The following is a 17,068-nucleotide window of genomic DNA, read 5'->3' on the forward strand; positions in this document are numbered from 1 at the left end:
AAGTTTGTCACACGTTAAGACAATTAATGTTTTCCAGTTCGAATTGGCGTTGTGCCCCTCATTCTTTTCCATATTGTGGGCAAAGTATGGGTCATTTGTTGTAGGTAGAAGAGGAATGGTGTACTAATATTGGTACCTGAAGAACGCGCCTACAAGGGATGAAGAGGAACTTGGCGAGCTACACACATGTTGGATTGTGGAGTAACACATTTAGGAAAGGTATGGACAGCACTTGCGATCGGGAGCGTTGGATATTCTGGGCCAGCAGGTACTATCCTATCTTTAAACTAGATGTTAGGAAATATTGGTGTAATAATACTCCTAAAAATGCACCAATTCTGGAGATGGAATGGCCGGCTGAACGGGTAGGAGGAGGCCGGATTGTTTTTTAACACCATGTGTGCATGCACTGAAGGCTTGCACACATGTTGTTAAATTCATTTTTTATAGCCTGATAGTCCAGAATACATACAAGTTTGTCACACGTTAAGACAAAGAATGTTTTCCAGTTCGAATTGGCGTCGTGCCCCTCATTCTTTCCCATATTGTGGGCAAAGAATAGGTCATTTGTTGTAGGTAGAAGAGGAATGGTGTACTAATATTGGCACCAGAAGAACGCGCCTCCAAGGGATGAAGAGGAACTTGGCGCGCTACACACCTGTTGGATCGTGGAGTAACACATTGAGGAAAGGTATGGACAGCACTTGCGATCGGGAGTGTTGGACATTCTGGGCCAGCAGGTACTATCCTATCTTAAAACTAGATGTTAGGAATTATTGGTGTAATAATACTTCTAAAAATGCATCAATTCTGGAGATGGAATGGCCGGCTATAGGGGTAGGAGGAGGTTGGATATTTTTTTAACACCATGTGTGCATTCACTGAAGGCTTGCACACATGTTGTTAAATTCATTTTTTATAGCCTGATATTCCAGAATACATACAAGTTTGTCACACGTTAAGACAAAGAATGTTTTCCAGTTTGAATTGGCTTTGTGCCCCTCATTCTTTCCCATATTGTGGGCAAAGAATGGGTCATTTGTTGTAGGTAGAAGAGGAATAGTGTACTAATATTGGTACCAGAAGAACGGGCCTCCAAGGGATGAAGAGGAACTTGGCGCGCTACACACCTGTTGGATCGTGGAGTAACACATTTAGGAAAGGTATGGACAGCACTTGCGATCGGGAGCGTTGGACATTCTGGGCCAGCAGGTACTATCCTATCTTTAAACTAGATGTTAGGAAATATTGGTGTAATAATACTCCTAAAAATGCACCAATTCTGGAGATGGAATGGCCGGCTGAAGGGGTAGGAGGAGGCCGGATTTTTTTTAATACCATGTGTGCATGCACTGAATGCTTGCACACATGTTGTTAAATTCATTTTTTATAGCCTGATAGTCCAGAATACATACAAGTTTGTCACACGTTAAGACAAAGAATGTTTTCCAGTTCGAATTGGCGTTGTGCCCCTCATTCTTTTCCATATTGTGGGCAAAGAATGGGTCATTTGTTTTAGGTAGACAAGGAATGGTGTACTAATATTGGTACCAGAAGAACGCGCCTCCAAGGGATGAAGAGGAACTTGGCGCGCTACACACATGTTGGATTGTGGAGCAACACATTTAGGAAAGATATGGACAGCACTTGCGATCGGGAGCGTTGGACATTCTGGGCCAGCAGGTACTATCCTATCTTTAAACTAGATGTTAGGCAATATTGGTGTAATAATACTCCTAAAAATGCACCAATTCTGGAGATGGAATGGCCGGCTGAAGGGGTAGGAGGAGGCCGGATTTTTTTTAATACCATGTGTGCATGCACTGAATGTGTAAAGGATCTGCCAGGCACTACGTCTGTGGATACTCCCAGGATTAATCAATCGACACCTGAGGCCGGAACTCTTAGACTGACTCCGGCTCCCACCAATCAGGGTGGCAGGCTCAGGAGTGGGAGAGCCTATCACGGCCTGGTCAGTCGGAGTTAGCTCCGCCCCCTGTCCATTTATACCTGCCGTTTTCTCTTCCTCATTGCTTGTGATTCTTCCTGGTTTCCTGGCCTTGCTACTGCCTTGCTCCAGCCTGCTTCTGCCTTGCTTCAGCCTTGCTACAGCTTCCGCTTATCCTGCTTCGCTCTGCCCCCGGCTTGCTTCCTGCTCCTTGCTCTGCGTTCGTGTACTTCGTGTCATCCTGGTCCTGACTGGCTCGTTCACCACTCTGGTTTCCTCACGGTGTTCCGTGGGCTACTGCCCCTTCCCTTGCTTGGTCCCTGTTTGCATTCCCTTGCACTTAGTCAGCGTAGGGACCGCCGGCCAGGTGTACCCCGTCGCCTAGGGCGGGTCGTTGCAAGTAGGCAGGGACAGGGCGGTGGGTAGATTAGGGCTCACTTGTTCCCTTCCCCTCCTTCCTGCCATAACATAATCACAAGCCCATACCTAGTCTACCCTTTCTTCTACGCTATCATGGACCCCCTTGAGACCCTGACCCAGCAGATGCAGGGCCTTTCCCTACAGGTCCAGGCCCTGGCTCAGAGGGTCAACCAGCCTGACGCTGCCATAGTAGTACCCCTCGCCTCACCTCTAGAACCTGACCTCAAGCTACCTGACCGGTTCTCAGGGGACCGTAAGACTTTTCTCTCCTTTCGGGAGAGTTGCAGACTTTACTTCCGTCTAAAACCTCACTCCTCAGGTTCCGAGAACCAGCGGGTGGGAATCATTATATCCCGACTCCAGGAAGGGCCCCAAGAGTGGGCCTTCTCCTTGGCTCCTGACGCCCCTGAACTTTCCTCCGTTGATCGTTTTTTCTCTGCCCTCGGACTCATTTACGACGAGACTGACAGGACTGCCTTAGCCGAGAGTCAGCTGGTGACCTTACGTCAGGGTAGGAGACCTGTTGAGGAATACTGTTCTGACTTTAGAAAGTGGTGCGTAGCTTCTCGGTGGAATGACCCTGCCCTAAGGTGCCAGTTTAGGTTAGGCTTATCTAACGCCCTGAAGGATCTGCTTGTTAGCTACCCCCCTTCTGACTCGATAGACCAGGTTATGGCCATTAGCAGTACGACTTGACCGAGGTCTCAGGGAACGACAGCTTGAACGTTTCAGTTTTTTCCCCTCTGATTTCCCTTCGATTCCCCCCGAGGTCCCGTCTCCTCGCTCTTCCACGGAAGACTCGGAGGTACCTATGCAACTCGGGGCCTCTGTGTTTTCTCGACAACGTAGAGAGTTCCGCAGGAAGAATGGTCTCTGCTTCTATTGTAGGGATGACAAGCATCAACTGAACACCTGTCCCAGGCGCAAGAATAAGCAGCCGGAAAACTTCCGCGCCTAAGTGATCATCGGGGAGGTCACTTGGGCGCACAGGTATTTCCCGTTAATATGAAACGCAATAAAATTTTGCTTCCCTTTCAGGTCTCGTTTGCTGGTCGGTCTGCCACCGGCAGTGCCTTCGTGGATTCAGGCTCATCTGCTAATATCATGTCTGTGGAATTTGCTATGTCTCTAAAAATGCCTTTTATTGATTTGCCTTATCCTGTCCCGGTAGTGGGTATCGACTCCACTCCTCTTGCTAATGGTTATTTTACTCAGCATACTCCTGCATTTGGAGCAGTGCTCTGTACTGTTGATGCAGGGATTATCGTCCGATCTGGTATTAGGTCTTCCCTGGTTGCAGTTGCATAATCCCACGTTTGATTGGAATACTGGGGATCTCACCAAATGGGGTAGTGAATGCCTGACGTCATGTCTTTCGGTTAACTCTATTTCTCCCCGTGAGGAGGTAAACACGCTACCTGAGTTTGTTCAGGACTTCGCTGATGTTTTCTCTAAGGAGGCCTCCGAGGTGTTGCCCCCTCATAGAGATTACGATTGCGCCATCGATTTGGTACCAGGTGCTAAGCTTCCTAAGGGTAGGATATTTAATCTTTCATGTCCTGAACGTGAAGCCATGAGGGAATATATCCAAGAATTCCTGGCCAAGGGTTTCATTTGCCCCTCGACTTCTCCTGTAGGTGCTGGCTTCTTCTTCGTGGGGAAGTAGGATGGTGGTCTTAGGCCGTGCATTGACTATCGTAACCTGAATAAGGTCACAGTAAGGAACCAGTATCCCCTTCCTTTGATTCCGCATCTTTTTAATCAGGTTCAGGGGGCCCAATGGTTCTCTAAGTTTGATCTACGGGGGGCGTATAACCTTATCCGCATCAAAGAGGGGGATGAGTGGAAGACTGCGTTCAACACGCCCGAAGGTCTTTTCGAATACCTGGTCATGCCCTTTGGGTTGTGTAATGCCCCTGCTGTCTTCCAGAATTTTATTAATGAAATTCTGAGAGATTACCTGGGAAATTTTCTTGTAGTGTACCTTGATGACATACTGGTGTTTTCCAAGGACTGGTCCTCCCACGTGGAGCATGTCAGGAAGGTGCTCCAGGTCCTCCGGGAAAATAATCTGTTTGCGAAAACCGAAAAATGTGTGTTTGGGGTACAGGAGATACCATTTTTGGGTCAAATCCTCACTCCTCATGAATTCCGCATGGACCCTGCCAAGGTTCAGGCTGTGGCGGAATGGGTCCAACCTGCCTCCCTGAAGGCGCTACAGTGTTTTTTGGGGTTTGCTAACTATTACAGGAGATTTATTGCCAACTTCTCGGTCGTCGCTAAGCCTCTTACGGACCTCACTCGCAAGGGTGCTGATGTCCTCCACTGGCCTCCTGAGGCCGTCCAGGCTTTTGAGACCCTCAAGAAGTGCTTTATCTCGGCCCCCGTGCTGGTTCAGCCCAACCAAAGGGAGCCATTTATCGTGGAGGTTGACGCGTCCGAGGTGGGAGTGGGGGCCGTCTTGTCCCAGGGTACCAGGTCCCTCACCCATCTCCGCCCCTGTGCTTACTTCTCTAGGAAGTTTTCGCCCACGGAGAGTAACTATGATATTGGCAACCGCGAACTTTTAGCCATTAAATGGGCTTTTGAAGAGTGGCGTCACTTCCTGGAGGGGGCCAGACACCAGGTAACGGTCCTTACTGACCACAAGAATCTGGTTTTCCTAGAATCTGCCTGGAGGCTTAATCCGAGACAAGCTCGATGGGTGCTATTTTTTACCAGATTTAACTTCTTGGTTACCTATAGGGCTGGGTCCAAAAATATTAAGGCTGATGCACTGTCACGTAGTTTCATGGCCAATCCTCCTTCGGAGAAGGATCCTGCTTGTATTTTACCCCCTGGTATAATCGTTTCTGCCACTGATTCTGATTTAGTCTCTGACATTGCGGCTGATCAAGGTTCAGCTCCCGGGAACCTCCCTGGGGACAAGCCGTTTGTCCCCCTGCAATACCGGCTAAGGGTACTTAGGGAAAACCATAACTCCGCACTATCTGGTCATAGTGGCATCTTGGGTACCAAACACCTCATTACCAGAAACTATTGGTGGCCTGGGTTGCGTAAAGACGTTAGGGCTTACGTCGCCGCTTGTGAGGTTTGTGCTAGGTCCAAGACCCCTAGGTCCCGACCTGCGGGCTTACTACGTCCTTTGCCCATTCCCCAGAGACCTTGGACCCATATCTCCATGGATTTTATCACCGATTTGCCTCCATCTCAAGGCAAGTCGGTGGTGTGGGTGGTAGTAGACCGCTTCAGCAAGATGTGCCACTTTGTGCCCCTTAAGAAACAACCTAACGCCAAGACGATAGCTTCTTTGTTTGTTAAACACATTCTGTGTCTCCATGGGGTCCCAGTCAATATCGTGTCTGACAGAGGGGTACAATTTGTTTCTTTATTTTGGAGAGCCTTTTGTAAAAAGTTGGAGATTGATCTGTCCTTCTCCTCCGCCTTCCATCCCGAAACTAATGGCCAAACGGAGAGGACTAATCAATCCCTGGAACAATATTTAAGGTGTTTCATCTCTGACTGTCAATTTGATTGGGTCTCATTCATTCCCCTCGCCGAATTTTCCCTGAATAACCGGGTCAGTAACTCGTCAGGGGTCTCCCCGTTTTTCTGTAATTTCGGGTTTAATATACGATTCTCCTCCATTTCTCTTGGTAGTTCCAATAATCCCGAGGTAGAGGACGTTCATCGGGAACTGTGCACAGTCTGGGCCCAGGTTCAGAAGAACCTAGAGGCGCCCCAGAGCGTACAAAAGATTCAGGCTGATAGAAGACGTTCTGCTAACCCCCGGTTTGTCGTCGGGGATCTGGTATGGTTGTCGTCTAGGAACTTGCGCCTTAAGGTCCTGTCCAGGAAGTTTGCTCCCCGATTTATTGGGCCTTATAAGGTCATTGAAGTCCTCAACCCTGTATCCTTCCGTCTGGAGCTTCCCCAATCCTTTCGCATACACGACGTCTTTCATGCCTCCCTCCTTAAACGCTGCTCCCCGTCCTGGTCCCCCTCGAGGAAATCTCCTGTTCCCGTTCTCACCCCTGAGGGGGTGGAATTCGAGGTGGCCAAGATTGTGGACAGTAGGATGATCCAGGGCTCCCTCCAGTACCTGGTCCATTTGAGAGGATACGGGCCGGAGGAGAGGACTTGGGTACCTGCTCGAGATGTTCACGCTGGGGTATTGGTCAGGAGGTTCCACCTTCTCTTCCCCACTAAACCAGGTCCTCTTAGTAAGGGTCCGGTGGCCCCTCATAAAAGGGGGAGTACTGTAAAGGATCTGCCAGGCACTACGTCTGTGGATACTCCCAGGATTAATCAATCGACACCTGAGGCCGGACCTCTTAGACTGACTCCGGCTCCCACCAATCAGGGTGGCAGGCTCAGGAGTGGGAGAGCCTATCGCGGCGTGGTCAGTCGGATTTAGCTCCGCCCCCTGTCCATTTATACCTGCCGTTTTCTCTTCCTCATTGCTTGTGATTCTTCCTGGTTTCCTGGCCTTGCTACTGCCTTGCTCCAGCCTGCTTCTGCCTTGCTTCAGCCTTGCTACAGCTTCCGCTTATCCTGCTTCGCTCTGCCCCCGGCTTGCTTCCTGCTCCTTGCTCTGCGTTCGTGTACTTCGTGTCATCCTGGTCCTGACTGGCTCGTTCACCACTCTGGTTTCCTCACGGTGTTCCGTGGGCTACTGCCCCTTCCCTTGCTTGTTCCCTGTTTGTATTCCCTTGTACTTAGTCAGCGTAGGGACCGCCGCCTAGTTGTACCCCGTCGCCTAGGGCGGGTCCTTGCAAGTAGGCAGGGACAGGGCGGTGGGTAGATTAGGGCTCACTTGTTCCCTTCCCCTCCTTCCTGCCATAACAGAATGCTTGCACACATGTTGTTAAATTCATTTTTTATAGCCTGATAGTCCAGAATACATACAAGTTTGTCACACGTTAAGACAATTAATGTTTTCCAGTTCGAATTGGCGTTGTGCCCCTCATTCTTTTCCATATTGTGGGCAAAGAATGGGTCATTTGTTGTAGGTAGAAGAGGAATGGTGTACTAATATTGGTACCAGAAGAACGCGCCTCCAAGGGATGAAGAGGAACTTGGCGCGCTACACACATGTTGGATTGTGGAGTAACACATTTTGGAAAGGTATGGACAGAACTTGCGATCGGGAACGTTTGATATTCTGGGCCAGCACGTACTATCCTATCTTTAAACTAGATGTTAGGAAATATTGGTGTAATAATACTCCTAAAAATGCACCAATGCTGGAGATGGAATGGCCGGCTGAAGGGGTAGGAGGAGGCCGGATTTTTTTTAACACCATGTATGCATGCACTGAAGGCTTGCACACATGTTGTTAAATTCATTTTTTATAGCCTGATATTCCAGAATACATACAAGTTTGTCACACGTTAAGACAAAGAATGTTTTCCAGTTTGAATTGGCTTTGTGCCCCTCATTCTTTCCCATATTGTGGGCAAAGAATGGGTCATTTGTTGTAGGTAGAAGAGGAATAGTGTACTAATATTGGTACCAGAAGAACGCGCCTCCAAGGGATGAAGAGGTACTTGGCGCGCTACACACCTGTATGATCGTGGAGTAACACATTTAGGAAAGGTATGGACAGCACTTGCGATCGGGAGCGTTGGACATTCTGGGCCAGCAGGTACTATCCTATCTTTAAACTAGATGTTAGGAAATATTGGTGTAATAATACTCCTAAAAATGCACCAATTCTGGAGATGGAATGGCCGGCTGAAGGGGTAGGAGGAGGCCGGATTTTTTTTAAAACCATGTGTGCATGCACTGAATGCTTGCACACATGTTGTTAAATTCATTTTTTATAGCCTGATAGTCCAGAATACATACAAGTTTGTCACACGTTAAGACAAAGAATGTTTTCCAGTTCGAATTGGCGTTGTGCCCCTCATTCTTTCCCATATTGTGGGCAAAGAATGGGTCATTTGTTGTAGGTAGAAGAGGAATGGTGTACTAATATTGGCACCAGAAGAACGCGCCTCCAAGGGATGAAGAGGAATTTGGCGCGCTACACACCTGTTGGATCGTGGAGTAACACATTTAGGAAAGGTATGGACAGCACTTGCGATCGGGAGCGTTGGACATTCTGGGCCAGCAGGTACTATCCTATCTTTAAACTAGATGTTCGGAAATATTGGTGTAATAATACTCCTAAAAATGCACCAATTCTGGAGATGTAATGGCCGGCTGAAGGGGTAGGAGGAGGCCGTATTTTTTTTAACACCATGTGTGTATGCACTGAAGGCTTGCACACATGTTGTTAAATTCATTTTTTATAGCCTGATAGTCCAGAATACATACAAGTTTGTCACACGTTAAGACAAAGAATGTTTTCCAGTTTGAATTGGCTTTGTGCCCCTCATTCTTTCCCATATTGTGGGCAAAGAATGGATCATTTGTTGTAGGTAGAAGAGGAATAGTGTACTAATATTGGTACCAGAAGAACGCGCCTCCAAGGGATGAAGAGGAACTTGGCGCGCTACACACCTGTTGGATCATGGAGTAACACATTTAGGAAAGGTATGGACAGCACTTGCGATCGGGAGCATTGGATATTCTGGGCCAGCCGGTACTATCCTATCTTTAAACTAGATGTTACGAAATAATGGTGTAATAATACTCCTAAAAAGGCACCAATTCTGGAGATGGAATGGCTGGCTGAAGGGGTAGGAGGAGGCCGGATTTTTTTTAACACCATGTGTGCATGCACTGAAGGCTTGCACACATGTTGTTAAATTCATTTTTTTATAGCCTGATAGTCCAGAATACATACAAGTTTGTCACACGTTAAGACAAAGAATGTTTTCCAGTTCGAATTGGCGTTGTGCCCCTCATTCTTACCCATATTGTGGGCAAAGAATAGGTCATTTGTTGTAGGTAGAAGAGGAATGGTGTACTAATATTGGCACCAGAAGAACGCGCCTCCAAGGGATGAAGAGGAACTTGGCGCTGTTATGGCAGGAAGGAGGTGAAGGGAACAAGTGAGCCCTAATCTACCCACCGCCCTGTCCCTGCCTACTTGCAACGACCCGCCCTAGGCGACGGGGTACAACTTGGCGGCTGTCCCTACGCTGACTAAGTGCAAGGGGATACAAACCGGGAACAAGCAAGGGAAGGGGCAGTAACCCACGGAACACCGTGAGGAAATGGAGTGGTGAACGAGCCAGTCAGGATCAGGATGTAGTGGAGTATACAAACGCAGAGCACGGAGCAGGAAGCAAGCCAGGGGCAGAGCGAAGCAGGATAAGCGGGAACTGAAGCAAGGCAGAAGCACGGCAGAAGCAGGCTGGAGCAAGGCAGCAGTGGGGCCAGGAATCCAGGAAGAATAACAAGCAATGAGGAAGAGAAAACGGCAGGTATAAATGGACAGGGGGCGGAGCTAACTCCGACTGACCAGGCCGCGATAGGTTCTCCCACTCCTGAGCCTGCCACCCTGATTGGTGGGATCCGGTGTCAGTCTAAGAGGTCTGGCCTCAGGTGTCGACTGATTAATCCTGGGAGTATCCACACACGTAGTGCCTGGCAGATCCTTTACAGGCGCGCTACACACTTGTTGGATTGTGGAGTAACACATTTAGGAAAGGTATGGACAGCACTTACGATCGGGAGCGTTGGATATTCTGGGCCAGCACGTACTATCCTATCTTTAAACTAGATGTTAGGAAATATTGATGTAATAATACTCCTAAAAATGCACCAATTCTGGAGATGGAATGGCCAGCTGAAGGGGTAGGAGGAGGCCGGATTTTTTGTTAACACCATGTGTGCATGCACTGAAGGCTTGCACACATGTTGTTAAATTCATTTTTTATAGCCTGATAGTCCAGAATACATACAAGTTTGTCACACGTTAAGACAAAGAATGTTTTCCAGTTCGAATTGGCATTGTGCCCCTCATTCTTTCCCATTTTTTGGGAAAAGAATGGGTCATTTGTTGTAGGTAGAAGAGGAATGGTGTACTAATATTGGTACCAGAAAAAAACGCCTCCAAAGAATGAAGAGGAACTTGGCATGCTACACACCTTTTGGATCATAGAGTAACACATTAAGGAAAGGCATGGACAGCACTTGCAATTGGGAGCGTCGGGTAATCTGGGCCAGCAGGTACTATCCTAGTTTTTTACCTAGATGATAGGAAATATTGGTGTAATAATACTCCTAAAAATGCAAAAGTGGGTGTTTTTTCAGAGCCCCTGTAGTTAGTGCACACCAGCGTGCCCCCTGTAGATAGTGCCCAACACAGTATAATTCTGCACATGCGCAACCAGGCAAAGCTAAGGACGCAGTAGTCCCATGATGCATTATCTGAACACCACCTTCATCAATGCCGCTGCAATCGTTTTCAAGTGCCACCATCCCAGCGTATATTAAGATTGGGTGGGGTAAGCAGAACTTAAAGGGTTGCTTCTATCTAATACATTATTGGCATAACTTGTAATATGTAATATGCCATAAATGTCTGAGGTGGGGGTCCAAGCATTTTGTTAAGTTGGCGTTCGGAAACAGACGAGCATGCTTGCCCTTGGCTGTCTCTGTAACTCCCCTGAAAGAGAATTAAGTAAGCCATGCACATGTGGGGCCACCTCTCTATTCATTCTCTGCCTGGATGCGGCAGCTGCCTTACCAGGAAACACAAGGATGAGATGACCCCTGTTCTTAAGATAGGTGTGGGACCCAGAGCTGGGACCTGTATATATCAGACATTTAGCTGGAAAACCCCTTTAAAGGACAGGTGTCACAAAAAAAATTTTTTTATATGTTTTTGCTTTTTGTATATTATTAAAATAAATGTTATTTATTTGTGTTTTTGTGTTGTACTTTTTTCTTTTTTCCTAACTTTTACTTCTCTATGAGGGCTGCCATTTTTTTTATCATCTCTGTATGTGTCGATTAACGACACATACAGAGATGGAATACGGCCCATATATCCCAATAGTGAATGCAAACGGGAGACGTTCCATTTACTATAGTGTACGTCGTCTGTGTGGGAACGGTGCATGCGCCGCTCCCACACAGTCCAAAAGGAAGGTCTTCGGTCGAGCGACATCCGGCGCCATTTTCATGTGGACCGGAAGCCGTGGCCGGACAGTAAGATGACTACTTCCGGTCGGGGCTTCCGTCCATATTTTCAGAAGCAAGGACTAGGAGCAGACGGAGCGGAGGCAGCGGCAGGAGCAGGTAAGTTATGTTTGTGTATGTGATGTGTGTGTATGTTCGTGTTATACTGTCTGATTACCACTGTATCTAATCCTCCTACACGGTGCACTCGCTCAAAAAATTACGGCACACAGAGTAGGAGGTGTGAACATTTAACCCCCTCCTTTCTCCTGGCACTAGCTAGGATAAAGGAGGGGGGATTGTTTGAGGACGCTAGAGCGAGTGTGTCTTCTCCAATTTTGCAGCATAAAGCAATGAGGTTGCTTTACCACATGCCAATGCTGCAATTTTGGGAATTGCTCCCTCTAGTGACCAGCACATGGAAATGCTATAAATTAGAATCTAATTTATAATATTTCCTGACTTGTGAAAAAATTAGAACAATGTGTAATCATTTATATACTAACAGTTTAACTAAAAACAATATATATATTTTTCTAGCGACACATTCCCTTTAAGCACAGGTTTATATTGTAAAGTTGTAGCAGCTTTAACCGGTTTCCGACCGCTGTCTGTCTATTTACGGCCAGCGGTCGGGGTCCTTAAAAACCCGCGCCATAGACTATTTACAGAGCGGGTTTTAGCTTGCTGCCCGAGCGATCGGGCAGCTGAATGTCGGGTCTCCGGCAGTGAGGGACTGCCGGGGACCCTGAGGAGAAGATCGAAGCAGCTTTCGCTGCTTCTGTCTTCTCTGATCTCTTTTACACAGCGTTCAATGAGCGCTGTGTATATGAATAGAGGCAGCAGCAGTGCTGCTGCCTCTATTGACCCTGGTGATCATGTGACTGGTCGCATGATCGCCAGGATGCCATTAGTGGCAGGCTGCTGCTGGGTCTTACTTAGACCCAGCACAGCCCTATTAGTGACAATAGTCACTATGAGAGGGCTGATTTCCCCTGTAACAGTGGAAAAACATGGTCTAAAAGAAGAAAGTTAAAAAAAAATAAAGTCCCCTAAAGGTCTTTTCTGACCTTTGAGGGACAGACCATAATAATAAAAAAATGTAAGTAAAATAAAGTGCAAATTTTTTTTATAATAAATACACATAAATTAGCCACCCCAAAAAAACATTCCACCCGCCAATCATTGTCGTAACGCTAGCCCTGAGCCAATTACCCTAAAATAGACATGTAATATATTAAAATTTACGGTACACAAGGATGATCACAAATAAAAGGTCTATTTTAGGGTAAAACTATGTTATTACCAGAAAGAAAATAGCTAAAATGTAAAAAAGCTTATTTTTTTTACTATTATTTTCAAACTTTAAGCCTAAAAATTCTAAAATAGCAAAAAGAATGTGTATAAAAATGATAAAAAAAGAACCTTGCATCGCATAAAACACGTCGCTAGCCCAACAAATAAAAAAGTTATATCCGTTTAACTAACGCGTGCTAAAAATGGCTACACGGTGTCTGGTCCTGAAGGATCAAAGTAGCCCGGTCCTGAACTGGTAAAGGTTTTGTTAACTGTGGCATTCATTTATACAACTAAATACAAAATTAAGCAATTTTGCAAAAAGTTTTGATAAAAAATATCCTTTAACTGAACTGGTCATTTTCTAGAGCAAAGTAAATTATATTTCCTTCTATTTAAACATTATTAAAACCATGTCTCCCAACTATTTCAACGGAACACTCCTGGATTTCGGGCAATGTCCCGCTGTACCGGGAGGCCAGCGGCATATCCCGTTTTAAACTTTATCTACACCCTCAGGACGCAGATACAGTTGAATACGATGGTGGAGAATGGAGTCATCAGCTCCCTGTGCTACCATTCGCCTGCCGTGAGCAGCTTGGCGCAGACAGGCGTCATGCAGTGACATCATTATGCCTGCCTTACGGTATAAGAATACTGTCTGCTGGGGCCCTGTATCTAAGACTAGTAGTAGACTTAGACAGGGCTGCCATCAGGAATTTCAGGGCCCCATACAGCCAAATTGTCTGAGCCCACGCCCCGCATAGAGGAGGACAATAAATTCAGCGGCGGTCAAGCATACGCGCTGCTACCTCATTCAAAGTGTATGGGCTGCATCCGTCATTCTCATAGACATTGAATGGAGTAGTGGGCACATACTTGACCGCCGCTCTGTACAAGCTGCTCCTGTATGAGAAGCTTTATTTTACTCAAAATGCCCAACATGTAAGGCTTGGTTCACACCTGCGTTCAGCTTTTTGTTATTCTGCTCCGTCAGAGGAGCAGAACAACGGCAAAATAAGAAGCGCTGGTTCTCTTACACAACGGATAACACTGGCCGACAACGAAACCCATTGACTTTAATGGGTTTTGTCGGGTTTCCGTTGGGGTGTCTGTGGTTTTAACAAATACAATAGGGCAGCATGCTGCAATATTGTATCCGATATTCTTGGCCGGATCTGCAACAGAGTCCCCTTATGGAGTCTCCAATGCAGATGTGAACACAAAAGTTGCCTAACACTGTGGCTTGAAAAAACAAGTGGGTTGTAGATCAAGTGGAGTTCCAAAAACCGGAGTTGAAAAGAGGAGTTAAAGCCCCAGTAAGTACTCTTCTACTTTTTCTTTTTGATTAACACCTGTTCGCTGTTTTTTTTTTGTAACTTGGATAATGGCCAGCAAGATTGGAGGTTTTCTTCAGTGCACAGTTTGCCATATGTATGCACGACTGGAGCCGGAGTTCCAGGGTGGCAGATGTGAGCATGTTGGTCACCTGGAAGCTCGCATTAGAGATCTGGAGGAGCAGAATGCAACACTGAGGAGGATAGACAATCTTGAGCTGAGCTTGCTGCTCACGGAGCATGCAGTTAGTGGGTTAGAACTGGAGGGTGAAGACATGGGTGAGCAGGATCAGGTAAGTAGCTGGGTTAATGTAGTTAGGGGCAGTAGAAAGGGGTCAAAGAAAAGGAAGGCCGATCCGGTTTCTGACATTCCAGGCAAAATTGCCAAGTTGGGTGATGATGCGAGGGTGTCAGTCTCAGAAATGGCAGCCCTAGTGGATACTGATCTCTCTAACAGCCGGGAGAACAGCCCATCTAGTAGTCGGTGGGATGGTAATGCAGGTAAGCCAAGACAATTGATAGTTGTAGGGGATTCTATAATCAGGAAGACGGATAGAATAATTTGTCGCCAAGACCACCTCAACCGAATGGTTTGCTGTCTTCCTGGTGCCAGGGTTCGGCATGTGGTAGAACGGGTGGACAAATTGCTGGGAGGGGCTGGTGATGATCCAGCTGTCGTGGTCCATGTCGGTACCAACGACAGAATAAATGGTAGGTGGAGGAGCCTTAAGAATAATTTTAAAGAACTAGGATACAAGCTGAAGGGAAGGACCTCCAAAGTAGTATTCTCAGGAATACTGCCTGTGCCATGCGCATCACAGGAAAGACAGAGGGAGCTCAGGGAGTTAAATGCATGGCTGAAGTCTTGGTGTAGAGGAGAAGGATTTGGGTTCCTAGAGCACTGGGCTGACTTTTCATTGGGGTACAAACTGTATTCTGCAGATGATTTGCACCTAAATGGAAGGGGGTCCGCTGTGCTGGGGGAGAGAATTCTAGCTGGGGTGGCGGAGTATTTAAACTAGGGCTGAGGAGGGAGGTCAATGTAGAAAAAAAAAGGGGTAGCCAGGTTAGAGAGGGGTCAGACTATATTGGTGGGGGGAGAAACAGAATGTGGGGAGAGGACTAGACAACAAGATAAGGAGATCCTTTCGTTACAAAACATCAGTGTAAATAAAAAGGCCCGATTAATGTCAAATCACATTTCTGATAATTAAAGTGAAAAACTGACAGGCAAGTTAAAGTGTATGTTCACAAATGCCAGAAGTCTAGCAAGCAAAATGGGGGAGCTGGAGGCCTTGATACTGGAAGAAAATATAGATATAGTTGGTGTTGCTGAAACATGGCTGGACTCTTCACATGACTGGGCTGTAAATCTACAGGGTTTTACACTTTTTCGGAAAGACAGGACAAAAAGGAAAGGCGGTGGTGTATGTCTGTATGTGAGAAATGATATGAAGGCGAGTGTGAAAGAGACAATAGTGGGTGAAGATTGTGAGGAGGTTGAAACCTTGTGGGTGGAACTAGAAAGGGAGGTAAACACTGAAAAAATTACTTTTGGTGTAATCTATAGACCCCCCAATATAACTGAGGAGATGGAAGGTCAGCTATATAAACAGATGGAGCGGGCTGCACAGGCGGGTACTGTAGTGATAATGGGAGATTTTAATTTCCGGGATATTAATTGGTGTCATGGTTTGGCTTCAACTGCAAAGGGGAGACATTTCCTCAACCTGTTGCAGGAAAATTTTATGGGCCAGTTTGTGGAAGACCCGACTAGAGGTGAAGCTCTGTTGGATCTGGTCATTTCTAATAATGCAGATCTTGTTGGGAATGTCAATGTTCGTGAAAACCTCGGTAACAGTGATCATAATATAGTTACATTTTACCTATACTATAAAAAACAAACGCAGGTTGGGAGGGCAAAAACATTTAATTTTAAGAAAGCCAATTTCCCCAGGATGAGGGCTGCAATTCAGGATATGGACTGGGAAGAACTAATGTCAAATAATGGAACAAATGATAAATGGGAGATTTTCACATCTACTTTGAGTTATTAAAGTGCAAAATTTATTCCTGTAGGTAACAAGTATAAACGACTCAAATTAAAGCCCACATGGCTTACACCTTCTGTGAAAGGGGCAATACACGACAAAAAAAGGGCATTTAAAAAATACAAAACTGAGGGTACAGCTGTAGCCTTTGTAAAATATAAAGAGCTTAATAAAATCTGTAAAAATTTAATAAAATTAGCAAAAATACAAAATGAAAGGCAGGTGGCCAAGGATAGTAAAACAAATCCCAAAAAATTCTTCAAGTATATAAATGCTAAAAAGCCAAGGTCTGAACATGTAGGACCCCTAGATAATGGTAATGGGGAGTTGATCACAGGGGATCAAGAGAAGGCAGAGTTACTAAATGGGTTCTTTAGCTCTGTATATACAACAGAAGAAAGAGCAGCCGATGTAGCCGGTGCCAGTGCTGTTAATATATCAGTTGATATACTGAATTGGATGAATGTAGATATGGTCCAAGCTAAATTAAATAAAATAAATGTGCACAAGGCCCCGGGACCAGATGGGTTACACCCTAGAATTCTTAAAGAGCTTAGTTCAGTTATTTCTGTCCCCCTTTTCATAATATTCAGAGAATCTCTAGTGACTGGTATAGTGCCAAGGGACTGGCGCAGCGCAAATGTGGTGCCTATTTTCAAAAAGGGCTCTAGGCCTTCCCCGGGTAATTATAGACCAGTAAGCTTAACATCCATCGTGGGGAAAATGTTTGAGGGGCTATTGAGGGACTATATACAGGATTATGTGACAATAAATAGCATTATAAGTGACAGCCAGCACGGTTTTACTAAGGACAGAAGTTGTCAAACTAACCTAATCTGTTTCTATGAAGAGGTGAGCAGAAGTCTAGACAGAGGGGCCGCTGTGGATTTAGTGTTTTTGGACTTTGCAAAGGCATTTGACACTGTCCCCCATAGACG

The sequence above is a fragment of the Rhinoderma darwinii genome, chromosome 2 (genome assembly GCF_050947455.1).
Source record: "Rhinoderma darwinii isolate aRhiDar2 chromosome 2, aRhiDar2.hap1, whole genome shotgun sequence".
NCBI classification, from domain to species: Eukaryota; Metazoa; Chordata; class Amphibia; order Anura; family Rhinodermatidae; genus Rhinoderma; species Rhinoderma darwinii.